At 45.5% G+C, this 22,709-nt stretch overlaps 1 protein-coding gene across 1 annotated transcript in view; it reads left to right on the forward strand.

Moving 5' to 3' along the window:
- Positions 1–22,709, forward strand: part of LOC147700361 (uncharacterized) — a 109,432-nt gene that overhangs the window by 13,235 nt on the left and 73,488 nt on the right. The gene's annotated exons all lie outside the window — the stretch shown is intronic.

A 22,709-nucleotide genomic window follows, 5' to 3' on the forward strand; every position in this document is an offset into this window, starting at 1 on the left:
GGGTCTGGATTAAGTGGACCCTTGGAGATGCCTACATGGGACGGCTCAGGGCTATTCATACCTGTCGGCCGTCTAAGACTCCTTCTCCCACCTTGATTATATCTTTGTCCCCTGGGCAATAGTTAACAGAGTGATTCCTGCCGATATTGTTCCGCGTGGACTCTTGGACCACTCACCGATCACTCTCACGTTACGTGTGTACTGGGCACAGCAGCCGTTTCGGTGGCATCTCTTGGCGTGGAACCTTCAGAGAGAAGATTATAGAGATCATATGGAAGGTGCCATTGACCAATATTTGGTCATCTAACGTAGGGACGGTAGAGAGGGCTGACTGCCTTTGGAAGGCAATGAAGCCCAAGCGCCGGTGGGTAGACCTTTCTTTTTGCGCAGCAGCTCGTAGATTGCGTAGGGTGTCTACCATATAGGCGGAGGTGAAGCAATTTGAGTTGTATAGAGAGTGTGGATCAGCAGTCTCGCCGCCAACTCCTGTTGACGCAGCAGGAATATGCCCATCTTCTTCTAGACGAAGCCCAGCAGGCGTGGCTGGCGACCTGCAGTAGGATTTACCAGTGGGGAGATAAGTCCAGCAAGTTACTGAATATTTTATGCCAGAGGTCGTTCTACTCCCAGCCCCTGCCGGGCATTTTGGGCCTGGATGGGTCCTCTCGCACAGTCACCTCCACTATTGCTGAAAGCTTTGCCATGTACAATGCAGACCTTTATGCCCCCAGGGAATGCCTTCCTGCAGCTGTAGTTGGTCGCTTTCTCGATGACCTGCCACTGAATGCCCTTTCTGAGGCAGTTAGTGACGAGCTGGATCTCCTGCTCACGGAAGAGGAAATGGGCGCAATGCAACCTGGAAAGGCCCCGGGACCAAAGGCCTCCCATGTGAATTTTTTAAACAATATTTTCTGCAGCTGGGGCCCCACTTTTGTAGAGTGGTAGAGGAGGCCATGGAGCAGGGTCGTCTGCCTCGTAATTGGAGACACACGGAGATTGTTGTGTTCCACAAGACTGGTAGACCTCCAGATCAGCACACTTCGTACCGCCCTATATCTCTTCTTAATGTAGAGGCCACAGTTCTGGCTAAGGCGCTGATCGATTGCCTCCATTCCCATATTACATCATTGGTTCATCCCTACCAGGCCGGGTTTATGCCCCAGCTGGCGACCCGCCACAATATTCGACGCACACATGTTGCAGTGGCGACTGTCCAGCGGCTGGGGGAGGGGACATGGATAGGGCTTTAGACTCACTTAGTTGGGTATACCTATTCGCACTTCTCCGTAGATTACATTTCGGACCTCTGCGTCCGTATGGGTGGAGGGCTCGGTCTCCTCCAAGTTCTCTATTGCCCACTGTCCCACTACCTATTTGCATTAGCAATGGAACCCTTAGCGTCCTGGGTGCGGACTGACGCCCAAGTGACTGGTCTTGAGTGGGCGACGGGTCGATCGGATCGTATTGCCCTGTACGCTAATGATGTACTCTTTTTTGTCTTACAAATATAGACAGGACCACGTTTACTGTGCATTATGCAGATCTTCGGGGAGACCTCTGGTTTATACATGAATCCTCGTAAATGTACTCTGTGGGTCCTTGGGGGAGTGGCGAGCCCGGGTTCCTGGACCTCCTCCGTTCAGGTGGCCTCTGGGGGGGGTTGAAGTATCTGGGAGTGATTTTATCGAATTTGCCAGTCACCTCTTGGGAAAGGAATTTAGCCCCTGTATGGGATCGTGTGCGCGAGGATCTTAAAATCTGGTTCTATATGCCCTTGTCAATATATGGCTGATTGGCCATCCTTAAGATGGTATCGCTTCCCCGCCTCCTTTATTAGCTGCAAAACCATCCCTATCTGATTCCTCCCGGATGGTTCAGACAGGTTAATAGAGCCATGGGTCAGTTTCTATGGGTTGATGGAATGGCGAGGGTGGCCCTGCGGACTTGCTTCCAGCCCACATACTAAGGGGGACTGGCAACCTCTGATATCCTGTCCTATTATATGGCCTCACATCTGCTAGTTCTCAATGAGTGGTGATATGGGGACAGGTCTGACCCAGCTTACACGGTCGAGAGGCAATGCATGGGAGATCACACCTTACACCCTATACTCTACTCCGCACCGCTACGCAACTCCTTGCCATCGCCACAAAACGTATCTTCCAAATATGGCGACAGGCGTTGTGGAGGACTGGGTGGTGGAACAAGTTGATCCGGGAGACTCCTCTTTGGTATAATGGGCGACTGCCGCAACTAGCTGCATTGTCTGGTTTTCGAGGCTGAAGTCTTTTCAGTATTAACAGAAGGACTTTCAAATGCCTAAAACCCAATTCTTCCGTTATTTACAGTTCCAACATGCCATTACTCCATACATCGAGGGGTTAGTGTCCCTGGCTGAGTTTAGTCCCATAAAGGCTAAGGTATTTATGGGGGATCTCCATGACCACAAGATCTCCAAGATTTATCAGTCCCTGGTCACACATAGCTCCCCCACACTGCAGCGCCTTAGGGAGGTCTGGGAGGGAGACAAGGGGCCCGCTGGAGGTGGAGGACTGGGTGGAGGCCTTGGCCTCCCCGCGGGGGTCAGCAATTGCCATAAGCCTTCGCGTTATCCAGTTTAAAGTATCCCCACCGGATCTATTTCACTAGGGTCAGCTCTGGAGGGCGGTAGTGGTGGCCTCGCAAGTGTGTGTCTTCGATGCCAACATAAGTTATCCTATTTTGCTATTGAAATTGTCAAAGTCAATTTAATGTACTTTCTACATGCATGAGTTGCTTGGTTACAGTGCTCTGCACTATATTTGTTATTTGGCAAATAAAATCTGTTCTTAAAAAAAAAAGTACAAGATTGAAATATACTTACTTTTTGTATTCCAGGTTCACACAGTCCTTCACAATCCAGTGATTTCTGTATGTAATGTACAAATTCTTTGCTTTAATTGAAATCCATACTATTACTAGAGTCCTGCCTCCGACTCTTGCTGGTCAATGCATTCATAGTCATTGTTCCACCTTCTTCTCTCATGGCCGCCTGTAGCATCAGCAGATTCTTTCTCCATTTTTGAGGCTCTGCCTGGAGACTCCTTGTCTGCTGCTGTCTCTGGTGTGTCATTGTGCTGTAGCTCTGACTGCTCTACACAGTGTAGGTGCTTTATTGAGCATGCCTATAATGCTGGTATTGTAGCCTTCAGAGTGGGCTCCTGGTTTTCCTTTATATTGTGAAGTGGTGTGCCCTCATGTGTGGCTTCCTTCATCATTATGGCCTTAGACTCTCCTAGAGGTCTTGTGTTTGCGCTATTACAAGCCATTCATTCTCAAAGAGGTCTAAAGTGTTTACTTTCTTGTTTATGCAGTTAGAATTTCTTACCCTGGTCTGGGGCCTTCACACTTGCATCCTTGGTGACCATACTCGTCATGCAGAGATTTGTGTATAAAGTGTTGTTCACAGTGTACAATAGAAGGCATAGATAAGTGGATAATGCACCTAGGATAGTGTGGTCAGTGTTTTACCTTTTGTTTCTAAAATTGTAATTAAAGTGAAATAGCTCCTCCTCATGGTGTAGTCGCAAAATGAGCTTCAAGTCATACAATGTGAAATGTTTTTTTCAAAAGGACACGACCGGTAATGCAGCTATCAGCTAATTCTAGAACGAAGAATACTCGTTTGTGCTATTAATCCCCTCTTAAAGACTTTGCCAAGGACACTGCAAGACATTTACGAATCTGGGTTGTAGCTACTAATTCTCTGCTTGTCTATTGATTTGACAAAACACACAACCAGTATTTGCACACCTGCTGTAAAAGTATGAGCACAACAAATATACATGCAAGGGCTACATCATTATACTTGGACCTGGCCCTTTTGCAGGGTTATCCCCAAACGTTTTGCCTTCGTCCTCCTACTTTTTTCTGGCCTGTTTTTGTTGGCTTTGGGACTCTGGGCCCTTTAACACTGCTGATAAGTGCTAAAGTGCATATGCTGTCTGTATAACATGTATTGGTGATTGGTTTACCCATGATTGGCATATTTGAGTTTATTTATTTAGTGGCAACATTTTATATAGCGCTGGCTAGACCCGAAGGTATCAGAGCGCTTTACATGAGGATCAGCAAGTTACAGGATACATAGTTATATCAGTTAAATCAGTGAGTTACAGGTTACATAGTTACAACCGTTTGAATCAAAGAATCACAGAGGGAGGGGGAGTGAAGGAGACACGAACGGGGAGAAGAGGAAAATAATGTCAGATGACCGGCTGGGTTGGTGACAGCCAAGGGGCCAGACTCCTCTATAGTTGCATATGACAGCTCCACCGGGCATCGGCCCAGGTTGCTCGGTCTTCGCTGTAGGTACAAACAGATTTGGTACCTGCCCAGGGGTCGTCGTCATTGTTCCATTGAAGGGGGAGAGAAGGAGACACATAACGGGGAGACGAGGAAAAACAATGTCAGATGACCGGCTGGGTAGGTGACGGCCAAGGGCCAGACTCCTCTATAGCTGCATAGGATAGCTCCACCGGGCATCTACCAAGGTTGCTCAGTCTCCGTGGTAGGTACAAACAGTTTCGTAATTTACATCCGTTGAATCAGCGAGTTACGGGTTATAGCTACATCAGTTTGAATCAAAGGATCAAAAGAGGGACGAGGAGGGGGAGGGAAGGAGACACATAGGGGGAGACGAGGAAAAGAATGTCAGAAGACCAGCTGTGTAGGTGACGGCCAAAAAGGTGCTGGAGAATAGTCACATGAGTTACAAAAGCGTAGCATAAACATAGGGTGGAGGGGGTGAGAAATACAACTGGGAGACGAGGAAAAACAGTGTCCGACATCCGGCTGGGTAGGTGACGGCCGGGGGGTGAACCCAAGCCAAACTTCTCTTAGCTGCATAGGGCAGCTACACCGGTCATCGGCCAAAGGTTGCTCGGGCACCGCAGTACATACAGAGGCTTCTAGATTCTGCCTAGGGGGGCATCGTTAAAATGTTCCATCATGGGCGCCGGTCACGGCGCGGCTCTTGCCTGAACTTGATAGGTGGCATCTGAAGTGCCATACTCGCAGCCGGTGGAGTCTCGCAGTCAGAGATGACGTGCTGGGGCTTCTTCTGCTTTCTCCTGGACATTTCACCACCTGTGGAATTCGGCTCTCATCACACCCATGGTGCCCCCCTGGATGCAGTGGGAGCTACCTGAGGCGTCAGATTGCGTTTAGTGTGCTCTGCACCTATCCCCCCGGCTTCAGCGCCCTCCTGTCAGAGTCCACCCAAGGCTATATGGCTGAAAAGGGATGGGGTTTAACAATAAGCATCTAGTAGTAGTGCCTGTAATTGAAGACCGCTGGAGGTAATAATGTCACACGAAGGCCATCTTAAGGACAGGCAGTGGGTATGTGCTCCTGTTTATCACTGATCCTGCGTCTTCATTCCCAACTGCCCACGACAAACCAGGTAGCTGTAATTCAGTTCTATGTACCCTCAAGGGTCTACAGGGAAGCCTCCTGCACTCCTCCTGTGTCCTAGGTGTGCCCAGGGCCCGTAATTCAAATGCTACTAGAGGGCCTGCAGCACTTATTGTGCCAACCACATAAGTAGCCCTGCAAACATGTCTCCGCCCTTGCACTGCAGTGTGTGTGTGAAGTGTTAAACTGCCATGTTGTTGAAACCTTCCCTTTTACTTCATGTAAGGCCCCTCTAAGGTAGGCCCAAGGTAGCCCCATGGACGGGGTGCAGTGTATGTAAAAAGTAGTACGTGTACTGGTGTGATTTACATGTCCTGATAGTAAAATACTGCTAATTGTATTTTTCACTATTGCAAGGACCATCTCGCCCATAGGTTACCATTGGAGCTGCCTTGTAACCTTGTAGAAGTGTCACTTCCAATTGGGAATAGATAGAGACTTGGAGTTTGGGGTCCTTGAACTCACAATTTAAAAATACGTCTAATAGTATAGTTGGTTTTTAAATTGCATGTTTGAAAATGCCACTTTTAGAAAGTGGGCATTTTCATGCTTTACCATTCTGTGCCTCTGCCTGCCTGTGGAATCTGCGTCTGAGGGAGGGTGACAGTTAGGCTGCTTGTGCATAAACTTTAAACAGTTAGACAAAGGAGCTGAGGTGTGCCCTGCATATCCTGATGACCCTTCACAATGCTGATGGATCTTCCTGAGCTAAAGTGGTGGGAGGAGTTGTCACTGACACCTGAATAGGGCTGTGCCTGTCCTCACAGAGCTGTCTCTTAACCCTGTAGTGTATCTGGAGCCAGGTCATGGAAAGGCAGGATCATGTGCAATACAAAGACTTTCCTTAGAAGTTTGCCTACTTCAAAGGCAGAAACTGGTAGAAGTACTGGATCTTTGTCACTATAACTTCAGGTCACTTCTGACTAAGTGGAGATTTTGCCACAAATAGCTGGATGCTGTGGAAGGGGAACTTCCACTCTGTTTGTTGCTATGTTGTGCTGGCCTACAGCTTGCTGCTTCTGTCTTGGGCAGTGAAAGGACTACATTTTTACTTTCTACATCCTACTTGCCAAGGTTCTCCAAGGGCTTGTGTCAGCTTGCATTTGTTAAGAAGTCTCAGGGCCATCAAAGACTTCATCTGCAACCCCTGAACTCCTTCTCTGGTAGTTCTAACCTGCCAAAGGGTGCCAATTTCAGTTCTTGGCCCTCAGAGGTAGTTTGCTGCAAAGGGTTGAAGAAAATCCAAGCATCAACCTTCGGCGGCTGTTTTTCCTACCACTGCATGCTATTCTATTCCTGAGGTCTTATATATCGCATAGGTACGCAAAGGCCTCCCAGCGCTGCCATAAACACTGAAGGGAGCGAGATAAAACTGTTGTAGAAAACCAACTGCTCCATTGAAACCGCCACCTTCCCCGACGATTAGAAACACGCCAAGATCAACCCCCTGCTGAAGAAACCTCCCCCTCCCAGCCAAGGTCATCGAGAAGGCCATCAACGTCCAACTGTATGAGTTCATTGAAGAGGCCCAAGTCCTGGACACCTCCCAATCCAGCTTCCGAAGCAACCACAGCACCAAGACAGCACTCCTTGGTGCCACCAACGACATTCGCTTCCTCCTCATACGGGGTACAACTGCCGCTCTCATCCAACTGGACCTCTTGAACGCCTTCGACACAGTCTCCCATTGCACCCTAATCGCAAGGCTCTACAATGCCGGCATCCAAGACAAGGCACTGGACTGGATCTACTTCTTCCTGACCGGCCGAACACAGAAAGTCGGATTACCCCTGTTCCTCTCAGAACATACAGAGATCAGCTGCAGAGTTCCCTAGGTCTCCTCCCTGAGCCCCACCCTCTTCAACATCTACATGGCTCCCCTCGCAGCAGTCCTCAAAAGCCACACACTCAACAACGTCTTCTACACCAAGAACACCCAGCTGATCATATCCCTCACCAACGAATCCACAGCTGCCAAAATCAACTTTCACAACGGAATGAAGGCAGTTGCTACCTGGATGCAAGGCAGCTGCCTCAAGCTCAACTCTGACAAGACCGAAGTACTCCTTCTGGGACCCACCCCCTCAGCCTGGGACGACTCCTGGTGGCCCGCCGCACTAGGAACCTCTCCCACCCCTACGGACTACGCACGCAACCTTGGCATCATACTGGACTCCTCGCTCTCAATGAACAGCGAAATCAACGCAATATCTTTGTCCTGTTTACACACGCTTAGCCAGCTTAGAAAGACATTTAGATGGCTCCCCACAGAATCCAGAAAGATGGTCACCCACACACTTATCACCAACAGACTTGACTACGGAAAGGCACTGTATGCTGGCATCACCAAGAAATAGCTCAAGGAGTTCCAGAAAGTCCAAAACACTGCAGCCAGATTGGTCCTCAACATACCTGCCCCAGTCACATGACACATCATCTCCAACAACTCCACTGGCTCCCTATCAATAAGAGAATTGCCTTCAAGCTTCTCACTCACGCCGATAAGGCCCTCTACTACGCAGGATCAAACTATCTCAACCACTGCCTCACTTTCCACACACACCAGACAACTTCGCTCTGCCCAACTCACCCTAGCCTCGGTCTCACGGATCAACAGAACCGGAGGAAGTTCCTTTGCCTATCTCGTTGCCATGACCTGGAACATCCCACCCCTCCACCATAGGTAATCTGCGTCGTAGACACAGTTCAGGAAAGACCTCAAAACCTTGCTGTTTGACTGAAACTTCACACCCATACGAATCAGAAACCCCCATCCTCCCCCCCACACCCCTCAGCGCCTTAAGACCCTCACTGGTGAGTAGCAGCACTTTACAAACCCTTGATTGATTGATTGAAGATCAGTTGCAGAAAAGCCAGGTCTTTAAGGCCATTTTCAGTGGTAGCGTGTTCCAAAGTCTGAGGGCCAGAAAGGAAGTGGATCTTTAGTAGGTGGGCTGATGAAGATCTGAGGGCTGCCAGAGAGATCAAGAGAGGCTAATGATCTCAACAAGGATGGACCCTTTCTATGAATTGCCCTGTGAATACTGTACAGTCTCTTGGTGTTCCACTGTAAGCCATTGTAGATCTCTCAGAGCCTTGATGGCCGATTGGTGTTTCGAAATGATTGTCGGGGCATGCAGCAGCATTCTGCAGTCTCCTGGTGATATAGAAGGGTGAGCCCAAAGACAATGCATTCCTGTAGTCCAGTCAGGAAAGCACATTGGTTCAACAAAAAGGTGTACAAAGTTCCCCAAGGGGGGTGGGCTTAAATGTCTAAAGCAATCCTATCTCTTTGTGGGCGAGTAAGAAGGGCATATGGTGGTCCCTTGTCGGAATTTTAAGGATGCCTCACACAATGCAAGTCAAGTCAAGTCAAGAGATTTATATAGCGCGCTACATACCCAGAGGGTCTCAAGGCGCTTGAAGAAGGGTGGGGGAATTACTTCTCGAATATCAATGTTTTAAGTTGCTTTCTGAATGCTAGGTGGTTCTGAGTAAGGCGAAGGTGAGTGGGAAGTGAGTTCCAGGTTTTAGCTGCCAGGTAGGAGAAGGATCTCCCTCCCATGGTGGTTTTGTTGATGCGAGGTACAGTGGCAAGGGCTTGGTTTGAGGATCGTAGCTGGCGGGAGGGGGTGTAGAAGGACAGTCGTGTGTTGAGGCATTCGGGTCCAATTTCGTAAAGTGCTTTGTGTGCGTGGGTTAGGAGACGGAAAGTAATCCTCTTATTGATGGGGAGCCAGTGGAGGTTTTTCAGGTGCCCAGAGATGTGTTCTTTACGCGGGATGTCTAATATGAGCCTGGCTGAAGCGTTCTGGATGCGTTGGAGTTTTTTCTGGAGTTTTGCGGTGATACCGGCGTATAGGGTGTTTCCGTAGTCCAGGCGGCTCGTGACCAGTGCGTGGGTGACTGTTTTTCTAGTTTCGGTGGGGATCCAACGAAATGTTTTTTTGAGCGAACGAAGAATGTTGAAGCAAGATGAAGAAACGGCGTTGACTTGTCTGTTCATCGAGAGTGAGGAATCTAGGATGACTCCCAGGTTCCGTGCGTGGTCCGTCGGGATGGGTGCTTTTCCAAGGGCCTCCGGCCACCAAGAGTCATCCCAGGCGGAGGGGGAGGTGCCTAGGATGAGGACTTCTGTTTTGTCTGAGTTCAGTTTCAGACGGCTGTGCTTCATCCATTCTGCTACTTCTTTCATTCCTTCATGCAGGTTGGTTTTGGCAGTGTTAGGGTCTCTGGTGAGAGATAGGATAAGTTGAGTGTCATCGGCGTAGGAGATGATGTTGAGGTTGTGTTGGCGTGCGATGGTCGCGAGGGGGCTCATGTATACGTTGAAGAGGGTGGGGCTGAGTGAAGATCCTTGTGGTACGCCGCAGATGACTTCAGAGGCCTCTGACTTGAATGGTGGAAGGCGGACTCTCTGGGTTCTTCCGGTGAGGAACGAGGTGATCCATTCCAGTGCTTTTCCTTTGATTCCGATGTTTCTGAGGCGCTGTAGAAGGGTGCTATGACAGACTGTGTCGAAGGCTGCGGAGAGGTCGAGGAGGATGAGGGCGACTGTGTCTCCATTGTCCAGTAGAGTTCGAATGTCGTCTGTTGCTGCGATGAGGGCGGTTTCAGTGCTGTGTTTGGCTCGGAAGCCGGATTGTGAGGAGTCGAGGGATTTGTTGGTTTCGAGGAAGGCGGCGAGCTGGTTGTTGACCGCTTTCACGATGACTTTGGCCGGGAATGGAAGGAGCGAGATAGGGCGGTCGTTTTTGAGTTCGGTGGGGTCAGCTGTGGGTTTTTTCAGAAGGGCGCTGAGTTCTGCGTGTTTCCAACTTTCCGGGAAGGTTGCGGAGTTGAGGGAGCAATTGATGACGTCTCGGAGGTGTGGTGCTATAATGGAGTCTGCTTTGTTAAAGATGTGGTGAGGGCATGGGTCTGTGGGGGATCCTGAGTGGATAGAGTTCATCAGACGGATGGTGTCTTCAGTGGAGATAGGGTTCCAGTCATTGAGGGTGCCGTAAGCCAATGGGTGCATGTGTGTGAGGGGCCAAAAGGAAAGATAATGTGTGGTAGTGAGCGTGAGTGAAATTTAAAAAAGGTCAGCAAAGTCCATTTAGGTAACCTTTAATAGCATGGCTTACTGCCTTATTAAAATGTGTGAAAATGAGGGGTAGTGAGGCGCAACAGTTAGGGATGATATGGCCTCATTCACCCCTCAATTGTGGGCTGGTCGACATGTTTCATGCCACAAGGGCAATTCATCAGGACCTTGAAGCTCATCAACTTATTCCCGCTCCCGCTAAGATTAGTAGAAGCGAATATACGACCTGGGGCGTGTCGTGGGATCAATTCCTACGTTGATTCCCCCCGCTATCACTGTTTATGGGCCCCCTCGTGCTGTCCTCGTGGGGCCAGAAAAAGGTGGAAGACACCTAGGGGATCTGGCATGTGGGCCCGTACACCTACCCCACCAACGGCGATGTGCCCTTGTGGCATGAAACATGTCGACCAGACCACAATTGAGGGTTGAATGAGGCCATATCATCCCTAACTGTTGCGCCTCACTACCCCTCATTTTCACACATTTTAATAAGGCAGTAAGCCATGCTATTAAAGGTTACCTAAATGGACTTTGCTGACCTTTTTTAAATTTCACTCACGCTCACTACCACACATTATCTTTCCTTTTGGCCCCTCACACACATGCACCCATTGGCTTACGGAATAAAAGAACTCCGCAAAAGTGTAGCACCCTGTGCTACCCGACAGGCATTGCACCGCCAGCCTGCCGCGGGAGCAGGAAGCCAATGATGACACGATGCGATCATCGGGTGGGATGGCAACAGTCGTCCAACCTTTGCATTGTGTGAGGCATCCTTAAAATTCCGACAAGGGACCACCGTATGCCCTTCTTACTCGCCCATAAAGAGATAGGATTGCTTTAGACATTTAAGCCCACCCCCCTTGGGGAACTTTGTACACCTTTTTGTTGAACCTCTTGTTACAGGACATGTACATTGGACCCCGGTAAAAATTGTCCGTTCCCTTGTTCCCTCCTTTTTGTTACAAGGAAAGCACATTGGCCTAAATGATCGCTCTTCTGGTGGTGGAAGACAGTAAGTTAAAGACCTTCCACCATAGTCTCAGGATGCAGTAGCACTGGCAGCAAGTTTTTTGGCTTGATGGTCCATGTTAAGACCAGAGTCAAGTCAAATCCTAAGGTTCTTTATTGAGTTTTTGTGAGTGGACAGTTTGCTTAGACAGTGTGGGGGGGGGGGGGCTCAGAGCAAAGTTGCTGAGATTGTTAACCAAGCTACATTACTTATGTGTAGTCTTCCTTGAGTTTAAATTTACAGCCAGCCTTCCTGAAGACAAGAAGTCAGACATAGATGGCCTGAGCTAGAGTCAGGGAAGATTGACACAACCAACTGGGTGTCGTTGGCATAAGAGCCAACGTCAACCCATAGGAGTGCACAATGTCAGCAAGGGGATGTAGATAGAGATTGAACGGAGAGGGGCTCAGGGAGGAGTCCTGATAATCTCCAGAGCAGGACGGGAGACTGGTTGAAAAGCAGGACTGATCCTGAACCTGAATGGTACTGATGGAGCGAGATGTTGAATGAAAAGTCCTACCAAAAATTTAATGTATGAATGGTTAGGGAATCTTTCCGTATGATTGCATGTGCTAGAAGGGTAAAGCAAGGCTACTTGTTTTTATCAACAAATTTAAATATTCTGTGAAAATAGCGACGTCTATTTCACGCGAAAGGATACTTGTATGATTAAAAAAGCTATCTCTTTATTTTTGCGAAAAAGACAAATGGTGTGTTTATGTGAAGTTACTAACTGAATTCCATTGAAAGATTTGTAAAAATATGGCTCTGTGAAAATATTTTGTAAGGGAGGGGTCAGTTTAAGGAGTAGAACGGAGACGGGTGAAGCTGCAGCGGCAGCGTACGTCACCAGGTTCGCGCTGTTGTGATTGGCTAGCATACGTCACAGTATTGGCGCACTGATTGGCTCATGTGATTTGGCAGGCTTGTACCTGATTGGCTTATTCTGAAATTCAGTAATTCTATTGGCTGGACAGAGTAGTGACGTGGCTTAATCTGATTGGCTTGTTGGTGAGTTTTGCGCACGGATTGGCTAGAATAGCGGAACAAGAAAATAATTGCGATCTTTTTGAAGTAAGCGGATTTGTTTAAAACATGAGTTATTATTACATGTATGATGAAAAGAAGCCTTCATGGTTTCAGAAATTAAAAAATATTTTCAAAAGTGACAAGAAAATTGAAACGCGAGGTGGAAAATTACTTCATAAGTACAAAACACCTGCAGCATATATGGAAGGTGAATATGGTTATCATACTTGCCTTTGGATTGAAAATTGGATGGAATATACCAAAAATGTGTATAGGCATGGCCAGAAAATGGGTCATTTAACATTAAAGTGTTGAAAAACTTGAGAGAAAAAATGATGACTCTCGTACCAGGATGAGATGTTTGAATTAGAACGAGAAAACAGAGGTGTAACAAGAGGCACTAGATTAGATATTAATCGAGAAACCCATGAAGATAGAATGCGTCGTTGGAGACGAGCAAATATGTGTGATGGTTTGTACCCAGCAAGATTTGGTGAAGAAATAGGTCAAAAGAGTTCTGCAAAGAAAAATAATATTGGTGAAGATTGTGAATTAGAAGATCCAGTTTTAGAAGAGACTTACATTACAAAATCAAAATGACCGCCACCTTATCAACCAGTTTGTTCATGGTCTACCCCGAGAATTCCTCAAGGAACTTCTCCAAGTGCTCCTCCTAGAGAAATTAATGATAAGTCTCCACTTAGATCAAATCAGAATAATGCAAAATTTCCTGAAAGAGTAGAGACAAGAACTAATTCTAGTACATCTGGAGAAAGTAGAAATTATGCTGAAACTCCAGTTCAGAGAAATGAAATCCCAAGAAATGTAAAAAGAACAGAAAGACTTGAGGATATTACAGATATTTCAGAATACCTTCGATCAAAAGAAGAGTTAATACAGCAGTTAACTAAAGACATGGAAGCAGTAACGGTACCAGTAACTATTGGACCTGTTGTTCCAGTTTTTGATCAAAAAGAAATAAGACATTCAGCTTTGACTGTCCCTTTAAATGCAGAAATTCAAAAAGTAGCTGAAAATTTGTATTCAGATTTATCAGAAATACACCGAGCGAAAAAGATGCCAGACTTAACGCCTTCGACACAGTCTCCCATTGCACCCTAATCGCAAGGCTCTACAATGCCGGCATCCAAGACAAGGCACTGGACTGGATCTACTTCTTCCTGACCGGCCGAACACAGAAAGTCGGATTACCCCTGTTCCTCTCAGAACATACAGAGATCAGCTGCAGAGTTCCCTAGGTCTCCTCCCTGAGCCCCACCCTCTTCAACATCTACATGGCTCCCCTCGCAGCAGTCCTCAAAAGCCACACACTCAACAACGTCTTCTACACCAAGAACACCCAGCTGATCATATCCCTCACCAACGAATCCACAGCTGCCAAAATCAACTTTCACAACGGAATGAAGGCAGTTGCTACCTGGATGCAAGGCAGCTGCCTCAAGCTCAACTCTGACAAGACCGAAGTACTCCTTCTGGGACCCACCCCCTCAGCCTGGGACGACTCCTGGTGGCCCGCCGCACTAGGAACCTCTCCCACCCCTACGGACTACGCACGCAACCTTGGCATCATACTGGACTCCTTGCTCTCAATGAACAGCGAAATCAACGCAATATCTTTGTCCTGTTTACACACGCTTAGCCAGCTTAGAAAGACATTTAGATGGCTCCCCACAGAATCCAGAAAGATGGTCACCCACACACTTATCACCAACCGACTTGACTACGGAAAGGCACTGTATGCTGGCATCACCAAGAAATAGCTCAAGGAGTTCCAGAAAGTCCAAAACACTGCAGCCAGATTGGTCCTCAACATACCTGCCCCAGTCACATGACACATCATCTCCAACAACTCCACTGGCTCCCTATCAATAAGAGAATTGCCTTCAAGCTTCTCACTCACGCCGATAAGGCCCTCTACTACGCAGGATCAAACTGTCTCAACCACTGCCTCGCTTTCCACACACACCAGACAACTTCGCTCTGCCCAACTCACCCTAGCCTCGGTCTCACGGATCAACAGAACCGGAGGAAGTTCCTTTGCCTATCTCGTTGCCATGACCTGGAACATCCCACCCCTCCACCATAGGTAATCTGCGTCGTAGACACAGTTCAGGAAAGACCTCAAAACCTTGCTGTTTGACTGAAACTTCACACCCATACGAATCAGAAACCCCCATCCTCCCCCCCACACCCCTCAGCGCCTTAAGACCCTCACTGGTGAGTAGCAGCACTTTACAAACCCTTGATTGATTGATTGAAGATCAGTTGCAGAAAAGCCAGGTCTTTAAGGCCATTTTCAGTGGTAGCGTGTTCCAAAGTCTGAGGGCCAGAAAGGAAGTGGATCTTTAGTAGGTGGGCTGATGAAGATCTGAGGGCTGCCAGAGAGATCAAGAGAGGCTAATGATCTCAACAAGGATGGACCCTTTCTATGAATTGCCCTGTGAATACTGTACAGTCTCTTGGTGTTCCACTGTAAGCCATTGTAGATCTCTCAGAGCCTTGATGGCCGATTGGTGTTTCGAAATGATTGTCGGGGCATGCAGCAGCATTCTGCAGTCTCCTGGTGATATAGAAGGGTGAGCCCAAAGACAATGCATTCCTGTAGTCCAGTCAGGAAAGCACATTGGTTCAACAAAAAGGTGTACAAAGTTCCCCAAGGGGGTGGGCTTAAATGTCTAAAGCAACCCCATCTCTTTGTGAGCGAGTAAGAAGGGCATATGGTGGTCCCTTGTCGGAATTTTAAGGATGCCTCACACAATGCAAAGGTTGGACGACTGTTGCCATCCCACCCGATGATCGTATCGTGTCATCATTGGCTTCCTGCTCCCGCGGCAGGCTGGCGGTGCAATGCCTGTCGGGTAGCACAGGGTGCTACACTTTTGCGGAGTTCTTTTATTCCGTAAGCCAATGGGTGCATGTGTGTGAGGGGCCAAAAGGAAAGATAATGTGTGGTAGTGAGCGTGAGTGAAATTTAAAAAAGGTCAGCAAAGTCCATTTAGGTAACCTTTAATAGCATGGCTTACTGCCTTATTAAAATGTGTGAAAATGAGGGGTAGTGAGGCGCAACAGTTAGGGATGATATGGCCTCATTCAACCCTCAATTGTGGTCTGGTCGACATGTTTCATGCCACAAGGGCAATTCATCAGGACCTTGAAGCTCATCAACTTATTCCCGCTCCCGCTAAGATTAGTAGAAGCGAATATACGACCTGGGGCGTGTCGTGGGATCAATTCCTACGTTGATTCCCCCCGCTATCACTGTTTATGGGCCCCCTCGTGCTGTCCTCGTGGGGCCAGAAAAAGGTGGAAGACACCTAGGGGATCTGGCATGTGGGCCCGTACACCTACCCCACCAACGGCGATGTGCCCTTGTGGCATGAAACATGTCGACCAGACCACAATTGAGGGTTGAATGAGGCCATATCATCCCTAACTGTTGCGCCTCACTACCCCTCATTTTCACACATTTTAATAAGGCAGTAAGCCATGCTATTAAAGGTTACCTAAATGGACTTTGCTGACCTTTTTTAAATTTCACTCACGCTCACTACCACACATTATCTTTCCTTTTGGCCCCTCACACACATGCACCCATTGGCTTACGGAATAAAAGAACTCCGCAAAAGTGTAGCACCCTGTGCTACCCGACAGGCATTGCACCGCCAGCCTGCCGCGGGAGCAGGAAGCCAATGATGACACGATGCGATCATCGGGTGGGATGGCAACAGTCGTCCAACCTTTGCATTGTGTGAGGCATCCTTAAAATTCTGACAAGGGACCACCATATGCCCTTCTTACTCGCCCATAAAGAGATAGGATTGCTTTAGACATTTAAGCCCACCCCCCTTGGGGAACTTTGTACACCTTTTTGTTGAACCTCTTGTTACAGGACATGTACATTGGACCCCGGTAAAAATTGTCCGTTCCCTTGTTCCCTCCTTTTTGTTACAAGGAAAGCACATTGGCCTAAATGATCGCTCTTCTGGTGGTGGAAGACAGTAAGTTAAAGACCTTCCACCATAGTCTCAGGATGCAGTAGCACTGGCAGCAAGTTTTTTGGCTTGATGGTCCATGTTAAGACCAGAGTCAAGTCAAATCCTAAGGTTCTTTATTGAGTTTTTGTGAGTGGACAGTTTGCTTAGACAGTGTGGGGGGGGGGCTCAGAGCAAAGTTGCTGAGATTGTTAACCAAGCTACCTTACTTATGTGTAGTCTTCCTTGAGTTTAAATTTACAGCCAGCCTTCCTGAAGACAAGAAGTCAGACATAGATGGCCTGAGCTAGAGTCAGGGAAGATTGACACAACCAACTGGGTGTCGTTGGCATAAGAGCCAACGTCAACCCATAGGAGTGCACAATGTCAGCAAGGGGATGTAGATAGAGATTGAACGGAGAGGGGCTCAGGGAGGAGTCCTGATAATCTCCAGAGCAGGACGGGAGACTGGTTGAAAAGCAGGACTGATCCTGAACCTGAATGGTACTGATGGAGCGAGATGTTGAATGAAAAGTCCTACCAAAAATTTAATGTATGAATGGTTAAGGAATCTTTCCGTATGATTGCATGTGCTAGAAGGGTAAAGCAAGGCTACTTGTTTTTATCAACAAATTTAAATATTCTGTGAAAATAGCGACGTCTATTTCACGCGAAAGGATACTTGTATGATTAAAAAAGCTATCTCTTTATTTTTGCGAAAAAGACAAATGGTGTGTTTATGTGAAGTTACTAACTGAATTCCATTGAAAGATTTGTAAAAATATGGCTCTGTGAAAATATTTTGTAAGGGAGGGGTCAGTTTAAGGAGTAGAACGGAGACGGGTGAAGCTGCAGCGGCAGCGTACGTCACCAGGTTCGCGCTGTTGTGATTGGCTAGCATACGTCACAGTATTCGCGCACTGATTGGCTCATGTGATTTGGCAGGCTTGTACCTGATTGGCTTATTCTGAAATTCAGTAATTCTATTGGCTGGACAGAGTAGTGACGTGGCTTAATCTGATTGGCTTGTTGGTGAGTTTTGCGCACGGATTGGCTAGAATAGCGGAACAAGAAAATAATTGCGATCTTTTTGAAGTAAGCGGATTTGTTTAAAACATGAGTTATTATTACATGTATGATGAAAAGAAGCCTTCATGGTTTCAGAAATTAAAATATATTTTCAAAAGTGACAAGAAAATTGAAACGCGAGGTGGAAAATTACTTCATAAGTACAAAACACCTGCAGCATATATGGAAGGTGAATATGGTTATCATACTTGCCTTTGGATTGAAAATTGGATGGAATATACCAAAAATGTGTATAGGCATGGCCAGAAAATGGGTCATTTAACATTAAAGTGTTGAAAAACTTGAGAGAAAAAATGATGACTCTCGTACCAGGATGAGATGTTTGAATTAGAACGAGAAAACAGAGGTGTAACAAGAGGCACTAGATTAGATATTAATCGAGAAACCCATGAAGATAGAATGCGTCGTTGGAGACGAGCAAATATGTGTGATGGTTTGTACCCAGCAAGATTTGGTGAAGAAATAGGTCAAAAGAGTTCTGCAAAGAAAAATAATATTGGTGAAGATTGTGAATTAGAAGATCCAGTTTTAGAAGAGACTTACATTACAAAATCAAAATGACCGCCACCTTATCAACCAGTTTGTTCATGGTCTACCCCGAGAATTCCTCAAGGAACTTCTCCAAGTGCTCCTCCTAGAGAAATTAATGATAAGTCTCCACTTAGATCAAATCAGAATAATGCAAAATTTCCTGAAAGAGTAGAGACAAGAACTAATTCTAGTACATCTGGAGAAAGTAGAAATTATGCTGAAACTCCAGTTCAGAGAAATGAAATCCCAAGAAATGTAAAAAGAACAGAAAGACTTGAGGATATTACAGATATTTCAGAATACCTTCGATCAAAAGAAGAGTTAATACAGCAGTTAACTAAAGGCATGGAAGCAGTAACGGTACCAGTAACTATTGGACCTGTTGTTCCAGTTTTTGATCAAAAAGAAATAAGACATTCAGCTTTGACTGTCCCTTTAAATGCAGAAATTCAAAAAGTAGCTGAAAATTTGTATTCAGATTTATCAGAAATACACCGAGCGAAAAAGATGCCAGACTTAACTTCTAATCAAAGTTTTTCAAATGATCAATGTCCAACTGTTTCAGGTTCCGATTCTGGAACTCCAGAAAAGAGCATAAATAAAATAAATTCAACACAGACTCCACAGCTCCCAGAATTTAAATTACTTGATGTTGCAAAATTGAAAGCAGATTTAGAGGAATTGATTATTGGCACAATTGGACCTGATAGTTTAAAGTTATATCAGGATGACGAATTGTTGTTCATTTGCAAAAGCATACAATGGAAAACGAAAACCAAATATGATCAGTTAGAAGAAATGGCTGCTGAATTAGAAATAGATTTAAGTAGACAGAAAAATTTGCAGAAACATTACAGAGTGGATTTCTCTGAAAAAGATATTGAAAACATAAACACATCCGGAAGGATAATTCATTAAAAAGAATTAATAGTGTTTCTAAAAAGATTAGGTGAATTAAGCAAATGGAGAGTGAAATGGACAAAGAAAAGAGAGGAAGACCAAAGAGAAAGAGGGTAAACTGCAACTGAGTTTCCCATGAGAGAAATAGCTGGTGGTTCCATGGACAAGACAGGACATTTTGCTGTTTACAAATGATTTTCCCAGACTGAGAGAGAAACCTGTGGAATGGTATCGTCAGGTAGAGAGATTTGTTAAGGTCTCAAAAGTTCTGTGGATTGATCTTGATGGATTCTTTGACATTGTTGTTCCTTCAGATCTTTGGACAGAATGTAACATTTATATAGATTGGCCCAAAGAGGAACCTGCCCGAGATAAAGTAACAGGTGCACCTTCACCTGATGTTATTAATCTGTATGATAAAGTGATTGTGTGGTTGAAAAACAAGATTCCCCTAAAAGAAGTAGATTGGGTTAAAATTGACAGAACAAATCAAGAGCCAAAAGAGTCAGTACATTCCTTCTATGAAGGATTACTGCTGGTATTTAAACAGTACAGTGGTTATGAGAAGCTGAGTGAGAAGGATATGAGCTATTTTATATACAGATTTGTATATGGCTTGAAACCTGAAATTGGTGAGATGATCAGATCAGGAATAGTTGGTTGGCAATCACTCACAGTTGATGACATCCTGAGAAAAGCAAAATACTGCAGCGATGAGATAGATGCTAAACAAAAGAAGCTGAAAGAAAAAGCAATGTGGGCACAGGTGAAAGTAGCTGAACAACAAATTGCAACTTTAGAAACCAAAAATGTTCACCAGAATCAAGGGAAATTTAAGGGTAATTTTAATAAGCCAAAATTAACAGGTAATATTGAAGAACTAAAGCAGAAACTCCCATGTTTTAATTGCGGCGAAATTGGACACTGGAAGCGTGAGTGTAAAAATCCGCCCAGAAATTTGAAAAATACATCATTAAATCCACAGATGCAGAATGAGATAAATCAGCAGCTACAGCGACAGTTATGCGAAATAAATCGGCAGCAACAGCTACAGCGACAGTTAGTGAATCAGCAGAGTCAGATTCCACAACCGCCACTTCCAAATTGTGTTAATGTGCAGAGATAGAATTCTGAAACAGGATTCTGCGGAGGTGAACAGGTAAACAGATCGCCAAGAGTGAGTGTGTCGAATGTTTCTCAACAATATTGGTTGTAAGAGAATGATGGAAGTGAGTCTGAGGATTACTTATGACGGTGCCTGAGAGAGGAGGAAGGGTGTGTGCTTGAAGCCACTCTTGAGGTAGATCAGTCTGGTCCATTTGTTAATGGTAAAGTCAAGTCAAGTCAAGTCAAATGATCTTTATTCGGATTGTAAAACATCCATAAAAGTACAGCATAAAATCTAGCAATAATATAAAACACAGATTCCGTTGCACTTATACAAACTCATAACAACATACAATTTAATCATGTGTAAAAGTACACTCCTTAGTGCAAAATATGCATTGTGCAATAAGCAAATGTGCAAGAAATAAGCATAGTGCAAATATTTCAATCAATTAGCAAAGAAGCACGTGATCGTACAGCTGCTTTAAGAAAGCTGCTCACTCTGAGGATGGCCTCATCAGTCTTTAACATTAAAATATCTTTAAAAGCTAGGTTAAAATCAGTCAGAGCGTTTTTCCTACAGTACAGCATTATAAAGTGCAAAGTGTGCATTCTGTAGAAACCGCAAAAGAAAATGAAATGGAGCAGACTTTGTGTACCACCGAGATTGCAGGGACATTTTACGTTTTCCACACATTTGTTAAAACCTAACGGAAAACAGAGTAAGTTTATAATGCTTCCGTCCCTGAATCGGAATAGCAGACTCCTATTCCATCTGCCTAGTTTTAAGCGCAGATAACTCTGAGGCGGGGCAGATGGTTTCTCACATAACTCCATAAAGGAGGTGTATCTAATTGTAGAAGATTTTGTCAAGTCACGCCTTAGCCTCTCCTTGCGGTAACATTCATAAAGAGCCCTTTTTGTTAAATTCTTATGTGTTTGATCAATCAGTTGTGGGGATGTAAAAAGGTGACCCAGGCCCACACTTGATTAACTGTTTTCTACAGCCCTAAACCAGGGTATACAGTTAGCCTTCTCACATTTTAGGCAATCCCTAATGATATCACGTGACAGGGAAGCAGCGGAATTACACCAGATTTTTATCCAAAACAGTGCGGGTCTGGATCTTATAAAATCTTCAATGTAAGGGAGGTTTGATTCCCTATGACAAATATAAGTTGGTGAACTTATGACCCCCCCTAAAATCTTCCGACAAAATCTGTTTTCTTCGGTCTGTAATTGTGTGCTGTTGGAATAACCCCACATCTCGGCACCATAGGTGCCCACAGGTAGACATTGTGTTCTATAGATTTGTAAAAGTGACACAATCACGTCTGCTTGTTTGGGTTGGCGAAGGGAGGTTAAAGAATTAATAGCCTTGCTCATTTTTTTCCTTCCCAGGGCGACATGGGGTTGCCAAGAGCCAGTGTTAGAAAATAACAGACCGAGATAAGGGAAAGTGCAAGTGCATTTTAAAATATCATCCCCTGATTGAATGTGGCTTATTTTGTAACTTTTAGAGCCGCAACACATTATAAATGATTTTTTAAAGTTAGTACAAAGGCCCAGGTCTGCCATGAATTTAACAAAGCCAGAAATTAAAATTCGCAAGGCATTAGGGGTGCGGCCCATAAGGACTGCATCGTCCGCATAGAGTAATGCGGGAACAGAATTGCTGTTGACTTGCGGAACATCATTAGTTAATTTGCTCAGACAAATGCTCAGATCATTTATATACAGAATAAAAAGTAGGGGGGCCAGAACACAGCCTTGTCTGACCCCCCTACCGATTAAAATATCATTAGAGACTTCACCATCATTATTTATACGAACACGGGCTTTCAAATCGCTATGAAGGTATGCCAGAAAATAAACTAAAGATTCATCTAAACCATAATTTAACAGAACTGACCATAAACGGGAGCGGTTAACAAAATCAAACGCAGAACTTAAATCCATAAAACCAAAATATATGGGTGATTTTTTGGCAATCGTATATTTAGCCATAAGTATGTTAAGGTTCAAACACTGTTCCACCGTACCCACTTTACTCCTGAACCCTAGCTGGCAGGGATGTAAGATGGTATGTTCTTCCGCCCAAGTGCTAATTCTATTAAAAAGAACCCTGCCTAAGACTTTTAAAGTATTATCAATTAATGATATTGGGCGATAACAGCCAGGGTCAAGTCTGTTGCCTTTTTTAAATATGGGTACGATGGTACTATAAGACCATGTTTTCGGGACAGCAGTGGTGGATAAATTATTGAAAACATTGCATAACAAGGGTGCCCAAAAGTCAGGTTCAGATTTAATTTGATCGATGGATAAGCCATCTGGGCCAGGAGCTTTGTTGCCAGCGCTTTCAGTGATTGCGTCCTCAACCTCAGACAACAGAATATTTAAAGGCTGTGTAGCAGGGATAGTTATAATTGGGTTGCCAGTCGCAGAAGCGTCATAGATCTTAGAAAAGTGGTCAACCCACGCATCCCCTGTGATGTTGCAATTAATG

Source organism: Lissotriton vulgaris, chromosome 8 (assembly GCF_964263255.1).
Source record: "Lissotriton vulgaris chromosome 8, aLisVul1.2, whole genome shotgun sequence".
NCBI classification, from domain to species: domain Eukaryota; kingdom Metazoa; phylum Chordata; class Amphibia; order Caudata; family Salamandridae; genus Lissotriton; species Lissotriton vulgaris.